General features: G+C 48.4%; 13 non-coding genes across 13 annotated transcripts; all 13 read left to right on the forward strand.

Annotated features, from left to right (window-relative positions):
* Nucleotides 1–1,042: 1,042 nt before the first annotated feature.
* Nucleotides 1,043–1,115, forward strand: trnar-ucg. The gene has a single exon. It is a non-coding gene; the product is annotated as a tRNA-Arg (tRNA).
* Nucleotides 1,116–2,881: 1,766 nt separating this feature from the next.
* trnai-aau lies at nucleotides 2,882–2,955 on the forward strand. Its single transcript has one exon. It is a non-coding gene; the product is annotated as a tRNA-Ile (tRNA).
* A 1,992-nt stretch (nucleotides 2,956–4,947) lies between these two features.
* On the forward strand, nucleotides 4,948–5,020 carry trnar-ucg. The gene has a single exon. It is a non-coding gene; the product is annotated as a tRNA-Arg (tRNA).
* A 360-nt stretch (nucleotides 5,021–5,380) lies between these two features.
* Nucleotides 5,381–5,454, forward strand: trnai-aau. Its single transcript has one exon. It is a non-coding gene; the product is annotated as a tRNA-Ile (tRNA).
* A 1,991-nt stretch (nucleotides 5,455–7,445) lies between these two features.
* On the forward strand, nucleotides 7,446–7,518 carry trnar-ucg. The gene has a single exon. It is a non-coding gene; the product is annotated as a tRNA-Arg (tRNA).
* A 360-nt stretch (nucleotides 7,519–7,878) lies between these two features.
* On the forward strand, nucleotides 7,879–7,952 carry trnai-aau. Its single transcript has one exon. It is a non-coding gene; the product is annotated as a tRNA-Ile (tRNA).
* A 1,559-nt stretch (nucleotides 7,953–9,511) lies between these two features.
* trnai-aau lies at nucleotides 9,512–9,585 on the forward strand. The gene has a single exon. It is a non-coding gene; the product is annotated as a tRNA-Ile (tRNA).
* Nucleotides 9,586–11,147: 1,562 nt separating this feature from the next.
* Nucleotides 11,148–11,221, forward strand: trnai-aau. The gene has a single exon. It is a non-coding gene; the product is annotated as a tRNA-Ile (tRNA).
* A 1,992-nt stretch (nucleotides 11,222–13,213) lies between these two features.
* On the forward strand, nucleotides 13,214–13,286 carry trnar-ucg. Its single transcript has one exon. It is a non-coding gene; the product is annotated as a tRNA-Arg (tRNA).
* A 360-nt stretch (nucleotides 13,287–13,646) lies between these two features.
* On the forward strand, nucleotides 13,647–13,720 carry trnai-aau. The gene has a single exon. It is a non-coding gene; the product is annotated as a tRNA-Ile (tRNA).
* Nucleotides 13,721–15,281: 1,561 nt separating this feature from the next.
* trnai-aau lies at nucleotides 15,282–15,355 on the forward strand. Its single transcript has one exon. It is a non-coding gene; the product is annotated as a tRNA-Ile (tRNA).
* Nucleotides 15,356–17,348: 1,993 nt separating this feature from the next.
* Nucleotides 17,349–17,421, forward strand: trnar-ucg. Its single transcript has one exon. It is a non-coding gene; the product is annotated as a tRNA-Arg (tRNA).
* Nucleotides 17,422–17,781: 360 nt separating this feature from the next.
* Nucleotides 17,782–17,855, forward strand: trnai-aau. Its single transcript has one exon. It is a non-coding gene; the product is annotated as a tRNA-Ile (tRNA).
* Nucleotides 17,856–19,031: the final 1,176 nt, after the last annotated feature.

Below are 19,031 nucleotides of genomic sequence, written 5' to 3' on the forward strand. Positions count from 1 at the left end.
CAGTGAGGTGTTAAAAATGTCTGTAAACACCGGACAGCTGATCAGCACAGTGCTTCAGGGTGGATGGGGAGACAGAGTCCGGCCCCGCTGCTTTGCGAGGTTTCTGCCTCCTGAACAGTCTGTTAACATCCCTCTCTTGGATGGTAAGAGAGGGGGAGGAGGTGGGGGATGAGATGGTGGACTGTGGCCGATCAGTGGTGTGACGGGGGATGGTGTCAGGTCTGTCCCATTGTCTTTCAAAGCGACAGTAAAACTGGTTCAACTCGTTGGCAAGGCGTGAGTCGTTCATGGAGTGGGGGGATTTAGGTTTGTAGCTGCTGATCCGTCTGAATCCTCTCCAGACAGAAGCAGAGTCATTCCTTGAGGACTGGTCTTGTAGTCTCTCTGCATACAGCTGTTTAGCATCTCGCACCGCCTTGCTAAACCTGTACTTTGACTCCTTAAACCTGGCCCGTCTCCACTCCTAATCGCCTCTTCCTTTTCCAACCTCAGCTGTCTGAGCTTAGCTGTGAACCAGGGTCTGTCATTGTTATAACTCACCCCTCTCTGGTTGGACACTTAATGAACTGTCTGTATTTGGGGAGTTCTTGGCAGAGGTTTCCTTTGTTAAAGTCACCAAGAACAATAACAAGGGAGTCCGGGTTTGTCTGCTCCACACACAGTATCCGGTCGGCCAGCATGCGCTGTGCGTCCTGCACGTTGGCGTGCGGCAGAATGTAAGCACCAACCAGAATGAATGAAGCAAACTCACGGGGGGAGTAAAGCGGTTTACAGTTTATGATTAAAAATTCCAGATTAGGAGAACAGTGCTGCTGAATGGCGTTTGCATTGTCCTGCTCACAAGCGAGAGCTTTCCGATTTAAACAAATTTTGCCCCTCTTATGCCAAGTTACAAGGACTTTACACATGACAGGATATCCAGTGACTGTTAGCACGGCGCTAAAAGCTACAAGATCTTGAGTTTGATTCCCAAGCTGGCCACTCTTAGTGCTTTGACAAGACCAGATCACCAAGTGTTGTAAGATGTGAGCAAGGGAAACGGGACCGCGTGGCCTAACGGACAAGGCGTCTGACTTCGGATCAGAAGATTGAGGGTTCGAGTCCCTTCGTGGTTGAAGGCCCCTCTGTTATTTATGGAGAAATACTTAAAGCCATCGCGACAGACCGTATAAGAAGTGAGTATTTTCAAGTTTAAACAATTTGTGCTTGCATAGACTTGGGGGCACTTTGCACACGACTGAACATCCAAAACTTGTCCGTTTCTTTTTTTTTTTACTTCTGGAGGACAAATTGTTTAAAAAAAGAACCACAAAAGCAGGCGGCTCAGGTCAAAGGTTTTGAGTGTACTGCTCACCTGGAAGGTGGTCACACCAAGTACCTTCTTACACATACAAGGAATTTGCTTTGGTGTTGAGGTGCTACACCCAGACAGACATACAGCTGACATAAATAGATGTAGAAATATGTAATAAACAAATGCAAGTTATATATGAAGAATAGAGAAAAATAATACAACTGACAATATAAAAAAATGGAACAACAACCACTTAGAATTAACAACAAATATTTGTGGCGAGAGGTTTTGGTCCTGATGGACCGCAGCCTCTTGCCAGAGGGGAGAGTCTGAAACAGTTTGTGACCGGGATGGGAGGCGTCAGCTGCTGCAGTCTTTCCTGCTCGCCTCAGAGTCCTGGAGGCGTGCAGGTCCTGAAGCGATGCAAGATTGCAGTCAATCACCTTCTCTGCAGAGCGAATGATACGCTGCAGCCTGCCCTTGCCCCGGGAGTGGGTCTATGATGGATTTAAGGTGGGACAACACAAGGCGCTCCAAAGACTTCATCACCACAGAGGTCAGGGCGACGGGTCTGTAGTCGTTTAGTCCCGTGGTCCTTGGTTTTTTGGGGACAGGGATGATGGTGGAGGCTTTGAAGCAGGCTGGCACATGGCATGACTCCAGTGAGGTGTTAAAAATGTCTGTAAACACCGGAGACAGCTGATCAGCACAGTGCTTCAGGGTGGATGGGGAGACAGAGTCCGGCCCCGCTGCTTTGCGAGGTTTCTGCCTCCTGAACAGTCTGTTAACATCCCTCTCTTGGATGGTAAGAGAGGGGGAGGAGGTGGGGGATGAGATGGTGGACTGTGGCCGATCAGTGGTGTGACGGGGGATGGTGTCAGGTCTGTCCCATTGTCTTTCAAAGCGACAGTAAAACTGGTTCAACTCGTTGGCAAGGCGTGAGTCGTTCATGGAGTGGGGGGATTTAGGTTTGTAGCTGCTGATCCGTCTGAATCCTCTCCAGACAGAAGCAGAGTCATTCCTTGAGGACTGGTCTTGTAGTCTCTCTGCATACAGCTGTTTAGCATCTCGCACCGCCTTGCTAAACCTGTACTTTGACTCCTTAAACCTGGCCCGGTCTCCACTCCTAATCGCCTCTTCCTTTTCCAACCTCAGCTGTCTGAGCTTAGCTGTGAACCAGGGTCTGTCATTGTTATAACTCACCCTGCTGCGTGTTGGAATGCAGCTGTCCTCACAGAAGCTGATGTAGGATGTCACAGCCTCTGTAAACTCATCCAGATTGTTGGTAGCAGTCCTGAAAACATCCCAGTCAGTGCAGTCCAAGCATGCCTGAAGATCCTCTACAGCTTGACTGCTCCATTTCTTTGATGTCCTCACTACAGGTTTACAGAGTTTTAATTTCTGTCTGTAAGCAGGAATCAGGTGGACCATGACATGATCAGAGGGTTTTGAGTGTACTGCTCACCTGGAAGGTGGTCACACATGACTTAACATCCAGTATGGAGCCATTGTCTGTTTTAGTCTGTCCCTGTTGTTTTATGCATTGAATTTTGTTAGCAAAAAGAAAGAAAGAAGCACCCCACAGCAGGCCGGTTAGCTCAGATGGTTAGAGCGTGGTGCTAATAACGCCAAGGTCATGGGTTCAACCCCCATACTGGCCAGTGGTGACCATTTAACAACTCGACGTCAGAATCAGAAGGAGCTTTGTTGCCAAGTACCTTCTTACACATACAAGGAATTTGCTTTGGTGTTGAGGTGCTACACGCAGACATACATAGAGACTGACATAAATAGATGTAGAAATATGTAATAAACAAATGCAAGTTATATATGAAGAATAGAGAAAAATAATACAACTGACAATATAAAAAAATGGAACAACAACCACTTAGAATTAACAACAAATATTTGTGGCGAGAGGTTTTGGTCCTGATGGACCGCAGCCTCTTGCCAGAGGGGAGAGTCTGAAACAGTTTGTGACCGGGATGGGAGGCGTCAGCTGCTGCAGTCTTTCCTGCTCGCCTCAGAGTCCTGGAGGCGTGCAGGTCCTGAAGCGATGCAAGATTGCAGTCAATCACCTTCTCTGCAGAGCGAATGATACGCTGCAGCCTGCCCTTGCCCCGGGAGTGGGTCTATGATGGATTTAAGGTGGGACAACACAAGGCGCTCCAAAGACTTCATCACCACAGAGGTCAGGGCGACGGGTCTGTAGTCGTTTAGTCCCGTGGTCCTTGGTTTTTTGGGGACAGGGATGATGGTGGAGGCTTTGAAGCAGGCTGGCACATGGCATGACTCCAGTGAGGTGTTAAAAATGTCTGTAAACACCGGAGACAGCTGATCAGCACAGTGCTTCAGGGTGGATGGGGAGACAGAGTCCGGCCCCGCTGCTTTGCGAGGTTTCTGCCTCCTGAACAGTCTGTTAACATCCCTCTCTTGGATGGTAAGAGAGGGGGAGGAGGTGGGGGATGAGATGGTGGACTGTGGCCGATCAGTGGTGTGACGGGGGATGGTGTCAGGTCTGTCCCATTGTCTTTCAAAGCGACAGTAAAACTGGTTCAACTCGTTGGCAAGGCGTGAGTCGTTCATGGAGTGGGGGGATTTAGGTTTGTAGCTGCTGATCCGTCTGAATCCTCTCCAGACAGAAGCAGAGTCATTCCTTGAGGACTGGTCTTGTAGTCTCTCTGCATACAGCTGTTTAGCATCTCGCACCGCCTTGCTAAACCTGTACTTTGACTCCTTAAACCTGGCCCGGTCTCCACTCCTAATCGCCTCTTCCTTTTCCAACCTCAGCTGTCTGAGCTTAGCTGTGAACCAGGGTCTGTCATTGTTATAACTCACCCTGCTGCGTGTTGGAATGCAGCTGTCCTCACAGAAGCTGATGTAGGATGTCACAGCCTCTGTAAACTCATCCAGATTGTTGGTAGCAGTCCTGAAAACATCCCAGTCAGTGCAGTCCAAGCATGCCTGAAGATCCTCTACAGCTTGACTGCTCCATTTCTTTGATGTCCTCACTACAGGTTTACAGAGTTTTAATTTCTGTCTGTAAGCAGGAATCAGGTGGACCATGACATGATCAGAGTGTCCCAGTGGAGCGCGTCTAACGGCGAGATAGGCACTGCTAACTGTGGTGTAACAGTGATCCAAAGTGTTCCCCTCTCTGGTTGGACACTTAATGAACTGTCTGTATTTGGGGAGTTCTTGGCAGAGGTTTCCTTTGTTAAAGTCACCAAGAACAATAACAAGGGAGTCCGGGTTTGTCTGCTCCACACACAGTATCCGGTCGGCCAGCATGCGCTGTGCGTCCTGCACGTTGGCGTGCGGCAGAATGTAAGCACCAACCAGAATGAATGAAGCAAACTCACGGGGGGAGTAAAGCGGTTTACAGTTTATGATTAAAAATTCCAGATTAGGAGAACAGTGCTGCTGAATGGCGTTTGCATTGTCCTGCTCACAAGCGAGAGCTTTCCGATTTAAACAAATTCTGCCCCTCTTATGCCAAGTTACAAGGACTTTACACATGACAGGATATCCAGTGACTGTTAGCACGGCGCTAAAAGCTACAAGATCTTGAGTTTGATTCCCAAGCTGGCCACTCTTAGTGCTTTGACAAGACCAGATCACCAAGTGTTGTAAGATGTGAGCAAGGGAAACGGGACCGCGTGGCCTAACGGACAAGGCGTCTGACTTCGGATCAGAAGATTGAGGGTTCGAGTCCCTTCGTGGTTGAAGGCCCCTCCGTTATTTATGGAGAAATACTTAAAGCCATCGCGACAGACCGTATAAGAAGTGAGTATTTTCAAGTTTAAACAATTTGTGCTTGCATAGACTTGGGGGCACTTTGCACACGACTGAACATCCAAAACTTGTCCGTTTCTTTTTTTTTTACTTCTGGAGGACAAATTGTTTAAAAAAAGAACCACAAAAGCAGGCGGCTCAGGTCAAAGGTTTTGAGTGTACTGCTCACCTGGAAGGTGGTCACACATGACTTAACATCCAGTATGGAGCCATTGTCTGTTTTAGTCTGTCCCTGTTGTTTTATGCATTGAATTTTGTTAGCAAAAAGAAAGAAAGAAGCACCCCACAGCAGGCCGGTTAGCTCAGATGGTTAGAGCGTGGTGCTAATAACGCCAAGGTCATGGGTTCAACCCCCATACTGGCCAGTGGTGACCATTTAACAACTCGACGTCAGAATCAGAAGGAGCTTTGTTGCCAAGTACCTTCTTACACATACAAGGAATTTGCTTTGGTGTTGAGGTGCTACACGCAGACAGACATACAGCTGACATAAATAGATGTAGAAATATGTAATAAACAAATGCAAGTTATATATGAAGAATAGAGAAAAATAATACAACTGACAATATAAAAAAATGGAACAACAACCACTTACAATTAACAACAAATATTTGTGGCGAGAGGTTTTGGTCCTGATGGACCGCAGCCTCTTGCCAGAGGGGAGAGTCTGAAACAGTTTGTGACCGGGATGGGAGGCGTCAGCTGCTGCAGTCTTTCCTGCTCGCCTCAGAGTCCTGGAGGCGTGCAGGTCCTGAAGCGATGCAAGATTGCAGTCAATCACCTTCTCTGCAGAGCGAATGATACGCTGCAGCCTGCCCTTGCCCCGGGAGTGGGTCTATGATGGATTTAAGGTGGGACAACACAAGGCGCTCCAAAGACTTCATCACCACAGAGGTCAGGGCGACGGGTCTGTAGTCGTTTAGTCCCGTGGTCCTTGGTTTTTTGGGGACAGGGATGATGGTGGAGGCTTTGAAGCAGGCTGGCACATGGCATGACTCCAGTGAGGTGTTAAAAATGTCTGTAAACACCGGAGACAGCTGATCAGCACAGTGCTTCAGGGTGGATGGGGAGACAGAGTCCGGCCCCGCTGCTTTGCGAGGTTTCTGCCTCCTGAACAGTCTGTTAACATCCCTCTCTTGGATGGTAAGAGAGGGGGAGGAGGTGGGGGATGAGATGGTGGACTGTGGCCGATCAGTGGTGTGACGGGGGATGGTGTCAGGTCTGTCCCATTGTCTTTCAAAGCGACAGTAAAACTGGTTCAACTCGTTGGCAAGGCGTGAGTCGTTCATGGAGTGGGGGGATTTAGGTTTGTAGCTGCTGATCCGTCTGAATCCTCTCCAGACAGAAGCAGAGTCATTCCTTGAGGACTGGTCTTGTAGTCTCTCTGCATACAGCTGTTTAGCATCTCGCACCGCCTTGCTAAACCTGTACTTTGACTCCTTAAACCTGGCCCGGTCTCCACTCCTAATCGCCTCTTCCTTTTCCAACCTCAGCTGTCTGAGCTTAGCTGTGAACCAGGGTCTGTCATTGTTATAACTCACCCTGCTGCGTGTTGGAATGCAGCTGTCCTCACAGAAGCTGATGTAGGATGTCACAGCCTCTGTAAACTCATCCAGATTGTTGGTAGCAGTCCTGAAAACATCCCAGTCAGTGCAGTCCAAGCATGCCTGAAGATCCTCTACAGCTTGACTGCTCCATTTCTTTGATGTCCTCACTACAGGTTTACAGAGTTTTAATTTCTGTCTGTAAGCAGGAATCAGGTGGACCATGACATGATCAGAGTGTCCCAGTGGAGCGCGTCTAACGGCGAGATAGGCACTGCTAACTGTGGTGTAACAGTGATCCAAAGTGTTCCCCTCTCTGGTTGGACACTTAATGAACTGTCTGTATTTGGGGAGTTCTTGGCAGAGGTTTCCTTTGTTAAAGTCACCAAGAACAATAACAAGGGAGTCCGGGTTTGTCTGCTCCACACACAGTATCCGGTCGGCCAGCATGCGCTGTGCGTCCTGCACGTTGGCGTGCGGCAGAATGTAAGCACCAACCAGAATGAATGAAGCAAACTCACGGGGGGAGTAAAGCGGTTTACAGTTTATGATTAAAAATTCCAGATTAGGAGAACAGTGCTGCTGAATGGCGTTTGCATTGTCCTGCTCACAAGCGAGAGCTTTCCGATTTAAACAAATTCTGCCCCTCTTATGCCAAGTTACAAGGACTTTACACATGACAGGATATCCAGTGACTGTTAGCACGGCGCTAAAAGCTACAAGATCTTGAGTTTGATTCCCAAGCTGGCCACTCTTAGTGCTTTGACAAGACCAGATCACCAAGTGTTGTAAGATGTGAGCAAGGGAAACGGGACCGCGTGGCCTAACGGACAAGGCGTCTGACTTCGGATCAGAAGATTGAGGGTTCGAGTCCCTTCGTGGTTGAAGGCCCCTCCGTTATTTATGGAGAAATACTTAAAGCCATCGCGACAGACCGTATAAGAAGTGAGTATTTTCAAGTTTAAACAATTTGTGCTTGCATAGACTTGGGGGCACTTTGCACACGACTGAACATCCAAAACTTGTCCGTTTCTTTTTTTTTTACTTCTGGAGGACAAATTGTTTAAAAAAAGAACCACAAAAGCAGGCGGCTCAGGTCAAAGGTTTTGAGTGTACTGCTCACCTGGAAGGTGGTCACACATGACTTAACATCCAGTATGGAGCCATTGTCTGTTTTAGTCTGTCCCTGTTGTTTTATGCATTGAATTTTGTTAGCAAAAAGAAAGAAAGAAGCACCCCACAGCAGGCCGGTTAGCTCAGATGGTTAGAGCGTGGTGCTAATAACGCCAAGGTCATGGGTTCAACCCCCATACTGGCCAGTGGTGACCATTTAACAACTCGACGTCAGAATCAGAAGGAGCTTTGTTGCCAAGTACCTTCTTACACATACAAGGAATTTGCTTTGGTGTTGAGGTGCTACACCAGACAGACATACAGCTGACATAAATAGATGTAGAAATATGTAATAAACAAATGCAAGTTATATATGAAGAATAGAGAAAAATAATACAACTGACAATATAAAAAAATGGAACAACAACCACTTACAATTAACAACAAATATTTGTGGCGAGAGGTTTTGGTCCTGATGGACCGCAGCCTCTTGCCAGAGGGGAGAGTCTGAAACAGTTTGTGACCGGGATGGGAGGCGTCAGCTGCTGCAGTCTTTCCTGCTCGCCTCAGAGTCCTGGAGGCGTGCAGGTCCTGAAGCGATGCAAGATTGCAGTCAATCACCTTCTCTGCAGAGCGAATGATACGCTGCAGCCTGCCCTTGCCCCGGGAGTGGGTCTATGATGGATTTAAGGTGGGACAACACAAGGCGCTCCAAAGACTTCATCACCACAGAGGTCAGGGCGACGGGTCTGTAGTCGTTTAGTCCCGTGGTCCTTGGTTTTTTGGGGACAGGGATGATGGTGGAGGCTTTGAAGCAGGCTGGCACATGGCATGACTCCAGTGAGGTGTTAAAAATGTCTGTAAACACCGGAGACAGCTGATCAGCACAGTGCTTCAGGGTGGATGGGGAGACAGAGTCCGGCCCCGCTGCTTTGCGAGGTTTCTGCCTCCTGAACAGTCTGTTAACATCCCTCTCTTGGATGGTAAGAGAGGGGGAGGAGGTGGGGGATGAGATGGTGGACTGTGGCCGATCAGTGGTGTGACGGGGGATGGTGTCAGGTCTGTCCCATTGTCTTTCAAAGCGACAGTAAAACTGGTTCAACTCGTTGGCAAGGCGTGAGTCGTTCATGGAGTGGGGGGATTTAGGTTTGTAGCTGCTGATCCGTCTGAATCCTCTCCAGACAGAAGCAGAGTCATTCCTTGAGGACTGGTCTTGTAGTCTCTCTGCATACAGCTGTTTAGCATCTCGCACCGCCTTGCTAAACCTGTACTTTGACTCCTTAAACCTGGCCCGGTCTCCACTCCTAATCGCCTCTTCCTTTTCCAACCTCAGCTGTCTGAGCTTAGCTGTGAACCAGGGTCTGTCATTGTTATAACTCACCCTGCTGCGTGTTGGAATGCAGCTGTCCTCACAGAAGCTGATGTAGGATGTCACAGCCTCTGTAAACTCATCCAGATTGTTGGTAGCAGTCCTGAAAACATCCCAGTCAGTGCAGTCCAAGCATGCCTGAAGATCCTCTACAGCTTGACTGCTCCATTTCTTTGATGTCCTCACTACAGGTTTACAGAGTTTTAATTTCTGTCTGTAAGCAGGAATCAGGTGGACCATGACATGATCAGAGGGTTTTGAGTGTACTGCTCACCTGGAAGGTGGTCACACATGACTTAACATCCAGTATGGAGCCATTGTCTGTTTTAGTCTGTCCCTGTTGTTTTATGCATTGAATTTTGTTAGCAAAAAGAAAGAAAGAAGCACCCCACAGCAGGCCGGTTAGCTCAGATGGTTAGAGCGTGGTGCTAATAACGCCAAGGTCATGGGTTCAACCCCCATACTGGCCAGTGGTGACCATTTAACAACTCGACGTCAGAATCAGAAGGAGCTTTGTTGCCAAGTACCTTCTTACACATACAAGGAATTTGCTTTGGTGTTGAGGTGCTACACGCAGACATACATAGATGACTGACATAAATAGATGTAGAAATATGTAATAAACAAATGCAAGTTATATATGAAGAATAGAGAAAAATAATACAACTGACAATATAAAAAAATGGAACAACAACCACTTACAATTAACAACAAATATTTGTGGCGAGAGGTTTTGGTCCTGATGGACCGCAGCCTCTTGCCAGAGGGGAGAGTCTGAAACAGTTTGTGACCGGGATGGGAGGCGTCAGCTGCTGCAGTCTTTCCTGCTCGCCTCAGAGTCCTGGAGGCGTGCAGGTCCTGAAGCGATGCAAGATTGCAGTCAATCACCTTCTCTGCAGAGCGAATGATACGCTGCAGCCTGCCCTTGCCCCGGGAGTGGGTCTATGATGGATTTAAGGTGGGACAACACAAGGCGCTCCAAAGACTTCATCACCACAGAGGTCAGGGCGACGGGTCTGTAGTCGTTTAGTCCCGTGGTCCTTGGTTTTTTGGGGACAGGGATGATGGTGGAGGCTTTGAAGCAGGCTGGCACATGGCATGACTCCAGTGAGGTGTTAAAAATGTCTGTAAACACCGGAGACAGCTGATCAGCACAGTGCTTCAGGGTGGATGGGGAGACAGAGTCCGGCCCCGCTGCTTTGCGAGGTTTCTGCCTCCTGAACAGTCTGTTAACATCCCTCTCTTGGATGGTAAGAGAGGGGGAGGAGGTGGGGGATGAGATGGTGGACTGTGGCCGATCAGTGGTGTGACGGGGGATGGTGTCAGGTCTGTCCCATTGTCTTTCAAAGCGACAGTAAAACTGGTTCAACTCGTTGGCAAGGCGTGAGTCGTTCATGGAGTGGGGGGATTTAGGTTTGTAGCTGCTGATCCGTCTGAATCCTCTCCAGACAGAAGCAGAGTCATTCCTTGAGGACTGGTCTTGTAGTCTCTCTGCATACAGCTGTTTAGCATCTCGCACCGCCTTGCTAAACCTGTACTTTGACTCCTTAAACCTGGCCCGGTCTCCACTCCTAATCGCCTCTTCCTTTTCCAACCTCAGCTGTCTGAGCTTAGCTGTGAACCAGGGTCTGTCATTGTTATAACTCACCCTGCTGCGTGTTGGAATGCAGCTGTCCTCACAGAAGCTGATGTAGGATGTCACAGCCTCTGTAAACTCATCCAGATTGTTGGTAGCAGTCCTGAAAACATCCCAGTCAGTGCAGTCCAAGCATGCCTGAAGATCCTCTACAGCTTGACTGCTCCATTTCTTTGATGTCCTCACTACAGGTTTACAGAGTTTTAATTTCTGTCTGTAAGCAGGAATCAGGTGGACCATGACATGATCAGAGGGTTTTGAGTGTACTGCTCACCTGGAAGGTGGTCACACATGACTTAACATCCAGTATGGAGCCATTGTCTGTTTTAGTCTGTCCCTGTTGTTTTATGCATTGAATTTTGTTAGCAAAAAGAAAGAAAGAAGCACCCCACAGCAGGCCGGTTAGCTCAGATGGTTAGAGCGTGGTGCTAATAACGCCAAGGTCATGGGTTCAACCCCCATACTGGCCAGTGGTGACCATTTAACAACTCGACGTCAGAATCAGAAGGAGCTTTGTTGCCAAGTACCTTCTTACACATACAAGGAATTTGCTTTGGTGTTGAGGTGCTACACGCAGACATACATAGATGACTGACATAAATAGATGTAGAAATATGTAATAAACAAATGCAAGTTATATATGAAGAATAGAGAAAAATAATACAACTGACAATATAAAAAAATGGAACAACAACCACTTAGAATTAACAACAAATATTTGTGGCGAGAGGTTTTGGTCCTGATGGACCGCAGCCTCTTGCCAGAGGGGAGAGTCTGAAACAGTTTGTGACCGGGATGGGAGGCGTCAGCTGCTGCAGTCTTTCCTGCTCGCCTCAGAGTCCTGGAGGCGTGCAGGTCCTGAAGCGATGCAAGATTGCAGTCAATCACCTTCTCTGCAGAGCGAATGATACGCTGCAGCCTGCCCTTGCCCCGGGAGTGGGTCTATGATGGATTTAAGGTGGGACAACACAAGGCGCTCCAAAGACTTCATCACCACAGAGGTCAGGGCGACGGGTCTGTAGTCGTTTAGTCCCGTGGTCCTTGGTTTTTTGGGGACAGGGATGATGGTGGAGGCTTTGAAGCAGGCTGGCACATGGCATGACTCCAGTGAGGTGTTAAAAATGTCTGTAAACACCGGAGACAGCTGATCAGCACAGTGCTTCAGGGTGGATGGGGAGACAGAGTCCGGCCCCGCTGCTTTGCGAGGTTTCTGCCTCCTGAACAGTCTGTTAACATCCCTCTCTTGGATGGTAAGAGAGGGGGAGGAGGTGGGGGATGAGATGGTGGACTGTGGCCGATCAGTGGTGTGACGGGGGATGGTGTCAGGTCTGTCCCATTGTCTTTCAAAGCGACAGTAAAACTGGTTCAACTCGTTGGCAAGGCGTGAGTCGTTCATGGAGTGGGGGGATTTAGGTTTGTAGCTGCTGATCCGTCTGAATCCTCTCCAGACAGAAGCAGAGTCATTCCTGAGGACTGGTCTTGTAGTCTCTCTGCATACAGCTGTTTAGCATCTCGCACCGCCTTGCTAAACCTGTACTTTGACTCCTTAAACCTGGCCCGGTCTCCACTCCTAATCGCCTCTTCCTTTTCCAACCTCAGCTGTCTGAGCTTAGCTGTGAACCAGGGTCTGTCATTGTTATAACTCACCCTGCTGCGTGTTGGAATGCAGCTGTCCTCACAGAAGCTGATGTAGGATGTCACAGCCTCTGTAAACTCATCCAGATTGTTGGTAGCAGTCCTGAAAACATCCCAGTCAGTGCAGTCCAAGCATGCCTGAAGATCCTCTACAGCTTGACTGCTCCATTTCTTTGATGTCCTCACTACAGGTTTACAGAGTTTTAATTTCTGTCTGTAAGCAGGAATCAGGTGGACCATGACATGATCAGAGTGTCCCAGTGGAGCGCGTCTAACGGCGAGATAGGCACTGCTAACTGTGGTGTAACAGTGATCCAAAGTGTTCCCCTCTCTGGTTGGACACTTAATGAACTGTCTGTATTTGGGGAGTTCTTGGCAGAGGTTTCCTTTGTTAAAGTCACCAAGAACAATAACAAGGGAGTCCGGGTTTGTCTGCTCCACACACAGTATCCGGTCGGCCAGCATGCGCTGTGCGTCCTGCACGTTGGCGTGCGGCAGAATGTAAGCACCAACCAGAATGAATGAAGCAAACTCACGGGGGGAGTAAAGCGGTTTACAGTTTATGATTAAAAATTCCAGATTAGGAGAACAGTGCTGCTGAATGGCGTTTGCATTGTCCTGCTCACAAGCGAGAGCTTTCCGATTTAAACAAATTCTGCCCCTCTTATGCCAAGTTACAAGGACTTTACACATGACAGGATATCCAGTGACTGTTAGCACGGCGCTAAAAGCTACAAGATCTTGAGTTTGATTCCCAAGCTGGCCACTCTTAGTGCTTTGACAAGACCAGATCACCAAGTGTTGTAAGATGTGAGCAAGGGAAACGGGACCGCGTGGCCTAACGGACAAGGCGTCTGACTTCGGATCAGAAGATTGAGGGTTCGAGTCCCTTCGTGGTTGAAGGCCCCTCCGCTATTTATGGAGAAATACTTAAAGCCATCGCGACAGACCGTATAAGAAGTGAGTATTTTCAAGTTTAAACAATTTGTGCTTGCATAGACTTGGGGGCACTTTGCACACGACTGAACATCCAAAACTTGTCCGTTTCTTTTTTTTTTACTTCTGGAGGACAAATTGTTTAAAAAAAGAACCACAAAAGCAGGCGGCTCAGGTCAAAGGTTTTGAGTGTACTGCTCACCTGGAAGGTGGTCACACATGACTTAACATCCAGTATGGAGCCATTGTCTGTTTTAGTCTGTCCCTGTTGTTTTATGCATTGAATTTTGTTAGCAAAAAGAAAGAAAGAAGCACCCCACAGCAGGCCGGTTAGCTCAGATGGTTAGAGCGTGGTGCTAATAACGCCAAGGTCATGGGTTCAACCCCCATACTGGCCAGTGGTGACCATTTAACAACTCGACGTCAGAATCAGAAGGAGCTTTGTTGCCAAGTACCTTCTTACACATACAAGGAATTTGCTTTGGTGTTGAGGTGCTACACGCAGACATACATAGATGACTGACATAAATAGATGTAGAAATATGTAATAAACAAATGCAAGTTATATATGAAGAATAGAGAAAAATAATACAACTGACAATATAAAAAAATGGAACAACAACCACTTAGAATTAACAACAAATATTTGTGGCGAGAGGTTTTGGTCCTGATGGACCGCAGCCTCTTGCCAGAGGGGAGAGTCTGAAACAGTTTGTGACCGGGATGGGAGGCGTCAGCTGCTGCAGTCTTTCCTGCTCGCCTCAGAGTCCTGGAGGCGTGCAGGTCCTGAAGCGATGCAAGATTGCAGTCAATCACCTTCTCTGCAGAGCGAATGATACGCTGCAGCCTGCCCTTGCCCCGGGAGTGGGTCTATGATGGATTTAAGGTGGGACAACACAAGGCGCTCCAAAGACTTCATCACCACAGAGGTCAGGGCGACGGGTCTGTAGTCGTTTAGTCCCGTGGTCCTTGGTTTTTTGGGGACAGGGATGATGGTGGAGGCTTTGAAGCAGGCTGGCACATGGCATGACTCCAGTGAGGTGTTAAAAATGTCTGTAAACACCGGAGACAGCTGATCAGCACAGTGCTTCAGGGTGGATGGGGAGACAGAGTCCGGCCCCGCTGCTTTGCGAGGTTTCTGCCTCCTGAACAGTCTGTTAACATCCCTCTCTTGGATGGTAAGAGAGGGGGAGGAGGTGGGGGATGAGATGGTGGACTGTGGCCGATCAGTGGTGTGACGGGGGATGGTGTCAGGTCTGTCCCATTGTCTTTCAAAGCGACAGTAAAACTGGTTCAACTCGTTGGCAAGGCGTGAGTCGTTCATGGAGTGGGGGGATTTAGGTTTGTAGCTGCTGATCCGTCTGAATCCTCTCCAGACAGAAGCAGAGTCATTCCTTGAGGACTGGTCTTGTAGTCTCTCTGCATACAGCTGTTTAGCATCTCGCACCGCCTTGCTAAACCTGTACTTTGACTCCTTAAACCTGGCCCGGTCTCCACTCCTAATCGCCTCTTCCTTTTCCAACCTCAGCTGTCTGAGCTTAGCTGTGAACCAGGGTCTGTCATTGTTATAACTCACCCTGCTGCGTGTTGGAATGCAGCTGTCCTCACAGAAGCTGATGTAGGATGTCACAGCCTCTGTAAACTCATCCAGATTGTTGGTAGCAGTCCTGAAAACATCCCAGTCAGTGCAGTCCAAGCATGCCTGAAGATCCTCTACAGCTTGACTGCTCCATTTCTTTGATGTCCTCACTACAGGTTTACAGAGTTTTAATTTCTGTCTGTAAGCAGGAATCAGGTGGACCATGACATGATCAGAGGGTTTTGAGTGTACTGCTCACCTGGAAGGTGGTCACACATGACTTAACATCCAGTATGGAGCCATTGTCTGTTTTAGTCTGTCCCTGTTGTTTTATGCATTGAATTTTGTTAGCAAAAAGAAAGAAAGAAGCACCCACAGCAGGCCGGTTAGCTCAGATGGTTAGAGCGTGGTGCTAATAACGCCAAGGTCATGGGTTCAACCCCCATACTGGCCAGTGGTGACCATTTAACAACTCGACGTCAGAATCAGAAGGAGCTTTGTTGCCAAGTACCTTCTTACACATACAAGGAATTTGCTTTGGTGTTGAGGTGCTACACGCAGACATACATAGATGACTGACATAAATAGATGTAGAAATATGTAATAAACAAATGCAAGTTATATATGAAGAATAGAGAAAAATAATACAACTGACAATATAAAAAAATGGAACAACAACCACTTAGAATTAACAACAAATATTTGTGGCGAGAGGTTTTGGTCCTGATGGACCGCAGCCTCTTGCCAGAGGGGAGAGTCTGAAACAGTTTGTGACCGGGATGGGAGGCGTCAGCTGCTGCAGTCTTTCCTGCTCGCCTCAGAGTCCTGGAGGCGTGCAGGTCCTGAAGCGATGCAAGATTGCAGTCAATCACCTTCTCTGCAGAGCGAATGATACGCTGCAGCCTGCCCTTGCCCCGGGAGTGGGTCTATGATGGATTTAAGGTGGGACAACACAAGGCGCTCCAAAGACTTCATCACCACAGAGGTCAGGGCGACGGGTCTGTAGTCGTTTAGTCCCGTGGTCCTTGGTTTTTTGGGGACAGGGATGATGGTGGAGGCTTTGAAGCAGGCTGGCACATGGCATGACTCCAGTGAGGTGTTAAAAATGTCTGTAAACACCGGAGACAGCTGATCAGCACAGTGCTTCAGGGTGGATGGGGAGACAGAGTCCGGCCCCGCTGCTTTGCGAGGTTTCTGCCTCCTGAACAGTCTGTTAACATCCCTCTCTTGGATGGTAAGAGAGGGGGAGGAGGTGGGGGATGAGATGGTGGACTGTGGCCGATCAGTGGTGTGACGGGGGATGGTGTCAGGTCTGTCCCATTGTCTTTCAAAGCGACAGTAAAACTGGTTCAACTCGTTGGCAAGGCGTGAGTCGTTCATGGAGTGGGGGGATTTAGGTTTGTAGCTGCTGATCCGTCTGAATCCTCTCCAGACAGAAGCAGAGTCATTCCTTGAGGACTGGTCTTGTAGTCTCTCTGCATACAGCTGTTTAGCATCTCGCACCGCCTTGCTAAACCTGTACTTTGACTCCTTAAACCTGGCCCGGTCTCCACTCCTAATCGCCTCTTCCTTTTCCAACCTCAGCTGTCTGAGCTTAGCTGTGAACCAGGGTCTGTCATTGTTATAACTCACCCTGCTGCGTGTTGGAATGCAGCTGTCCTCACAGAAGCTGATGTAGGATGTCACAGCCTCTGTAAACTCATCCAGATTGTTGGTAGCAGTCCTGAAAACATCCCAGTCAGTGCAGTCCAAGCATGCCTGAAGATCCTCTACAGCTTGACTGCTCCATTTCTTTGATGTCCTCACTACAGGTTTACAGAGTTTTAATTTCTGTCTGTAAGCAGGAATCAGGTGGACCATGACATGATCAGAGTGTCCCAGTGGAGCGCGTCTAACGGCGAGATAGGCACTGCTAACTGTGGTGTAACAGTGATCCAAAGTGTTCCCCTCTCTGGTTGGACACTTAATGAACTGTCTGTATTTGGGGAGTTCTTGGCAGAGGTTTCCTTTGTTAAAGTCACCAAGAACAATAACAAGGGAGTCCGGGTTTGTCTGCTCCACACACAGTATCCGGTCGGCCAGCATGCGCTGTGCGTCCTGCACGTTGGCGTGCGGCAGAATGTAAGCACCAACCAGAATGAATGAAGCAAACTCACGGGGGGAGTAAAGCGGTTTACAGTTTATGATTAAAAATTCCAGATTAGGAGAACAGTGCTGCTGAATGGCGTTTGCATTGTCCTGCTCACAAGCGAGAGCTTTCCGATTTAAACAAATTCTGCCCCTCTTATGCCAAGTTACAAGGACTTTACACATGACAGGATATCCAGTGACTGTTAGCACGGCGCTAAAAGCTACAAGATCTTGAGTTTGATTCCCAAGCTGGCCACTCTTAGTGCTTTGACAAGACCAGATCACCAAGTGTTGTAAGATGTGAGCAAGGGAAACGGGACCGCGTGGCCTAACGGACAAGGCGTCTGACTTCGGATCAGAAGATTGAGGGTTCGAGTCCCTTCGTGGTTGAAGGCCCCTCCGTTATTTATGGAGAAATACTTAAAGCCATCGCGACAGACCGTATAAGAAGTGAGTATTTTCAAGTTTAAACAATTTGTGCTTGCATAGACTTGGGGGCACTTTGCACACGACTGAACATCCAAAACTTGTCCGTTTCTTTTTTTTTTACTTCTGGAGGACAAATTGTTTAAAAAAAGAACCACAAAAGCAGGCGGCTCAGGTCAAAGGTTTTGAGTGTACTGCTCACCTGGAAGGTGGTCACACATGACTTAACATCCAGTATGGAGCCATTGTCTGTTTTAGTCTGTCCCTGTTGTTTTATGCATTGAATTTTGTTAGCAAAAAGAAAGAAAGAAGCACCCCACAGCAGGCCGGTTAGCTCAGATGGTTAGAGCGTGGTGCTAATAACGCCAAGGTCATGGGTTCAACCCCCATACTGGCCAGTGGTGACCATTTAACAACTCGACGTCAGAATCAGAAGGAGCTTTGTTGCCAAGTACCTTCTTACACATACAAGGAATTTGCTTTGGTGTTGAGGTGCTACACGCAGACAGACATACAGCTGACATAAATAGATGTAGAAATATGTAATAAACAAATGCAAGTTATATATGAAGAATAGAGAAAAATAATACAACTGACAATATAAAAAAATGGAACAACAACCACTTACAATTAACAACAAATATTTGTGGCGAGAGGTTTTGGTCCTGATGGACCGCAGCCTCTTGCCAGAGGGGAGAGTCTGAAACAGTTTGTGACCGGGATGGGAGGCGTCAGCTGCTGCAGTCTTTCCTGCTCGCCTCAGAGTCCTGGAGGCGTGCAGGTCCTGAAGCGATGCAAGATTGCAGTCAATCACCTTCTCTGCAGAGCGAATGATACGCTGCAGCCTGCCCTTGCCCCGGGAGTGGGTCTATGATGGATTTAAGGTGGGACAACACAAGGCGCTCCAAAGACTTCATCACCACAGAGGTCAGGGCGACGGGTCTGTAGTCGTTTAGTCCCGTGGTCCTTGGTTTTTTGGGGACAGGGATGATGGTGGAGGCTTTGAAGCAGGCTGGCACATGGCATGACTCCAGTGAGGTGTTAAAAATGTCTGTAAACACCGGAGACAGCTGATCAGCACAGTGCTTCAGGGTGGATGGGGAGACAGAGTCCGGCCCGCTGCTTTGCGAGGTTTCTGCCTCCTGAACAGTCTGTTAACATCCCTCTCTTGGATGGTAAGAGAGGGGGAGGAGGTGGGGGATGAGATGGTGGACTGTGGCCGATCAGTGGTGTGACGGGGGATGGTGTCAGGTCTGTCCCATTGTCTTTCAAAGCGACAGTAAAACTGGTTCAACTCGTTGGCAAGGCGTGAGTCGTTCATGGAGTGGGGGGATTTAGGTTTGTAGCTGCTGATCCGTCTGAATCCTCTCCAGACAGAAGCAGAGTCATTCCTTGAGGACTGGTCTTGTAGTCTCTCTGCATACAGCTGTTTAGCATCTCGCACCGCCTTGCTAAACCTGTACTTTGACTCCTTAAACCTGGCCCGGTCTCCACTCCTAATCGCCTCTTCCTTTTCCAACCTCAGCTGTCTGAGCTTAGCTGTGAACCAGGGTCTGTCATTGTTATAACTCACC

The sequence above is a fragment of the Micropterus salmoides genome, unplaced genomic scaffold (genome assembly GCF_014851395.1).
Source record: "Micropterus salmoides isolate LMB-PRFRI ecotype aquatic unplaced genomic scaffold, ASM1485139v1 Ms_hic_scaffold_2453, whole genome shotgun sequence".
NCBI classification, from domain to species: domain Eukaryota; kingdom Metazoa; phylum Chordata; class Actinopteri; order Centrarchiformes; family Centrarchidae; genus Micropterus; species Micropterus salmoides.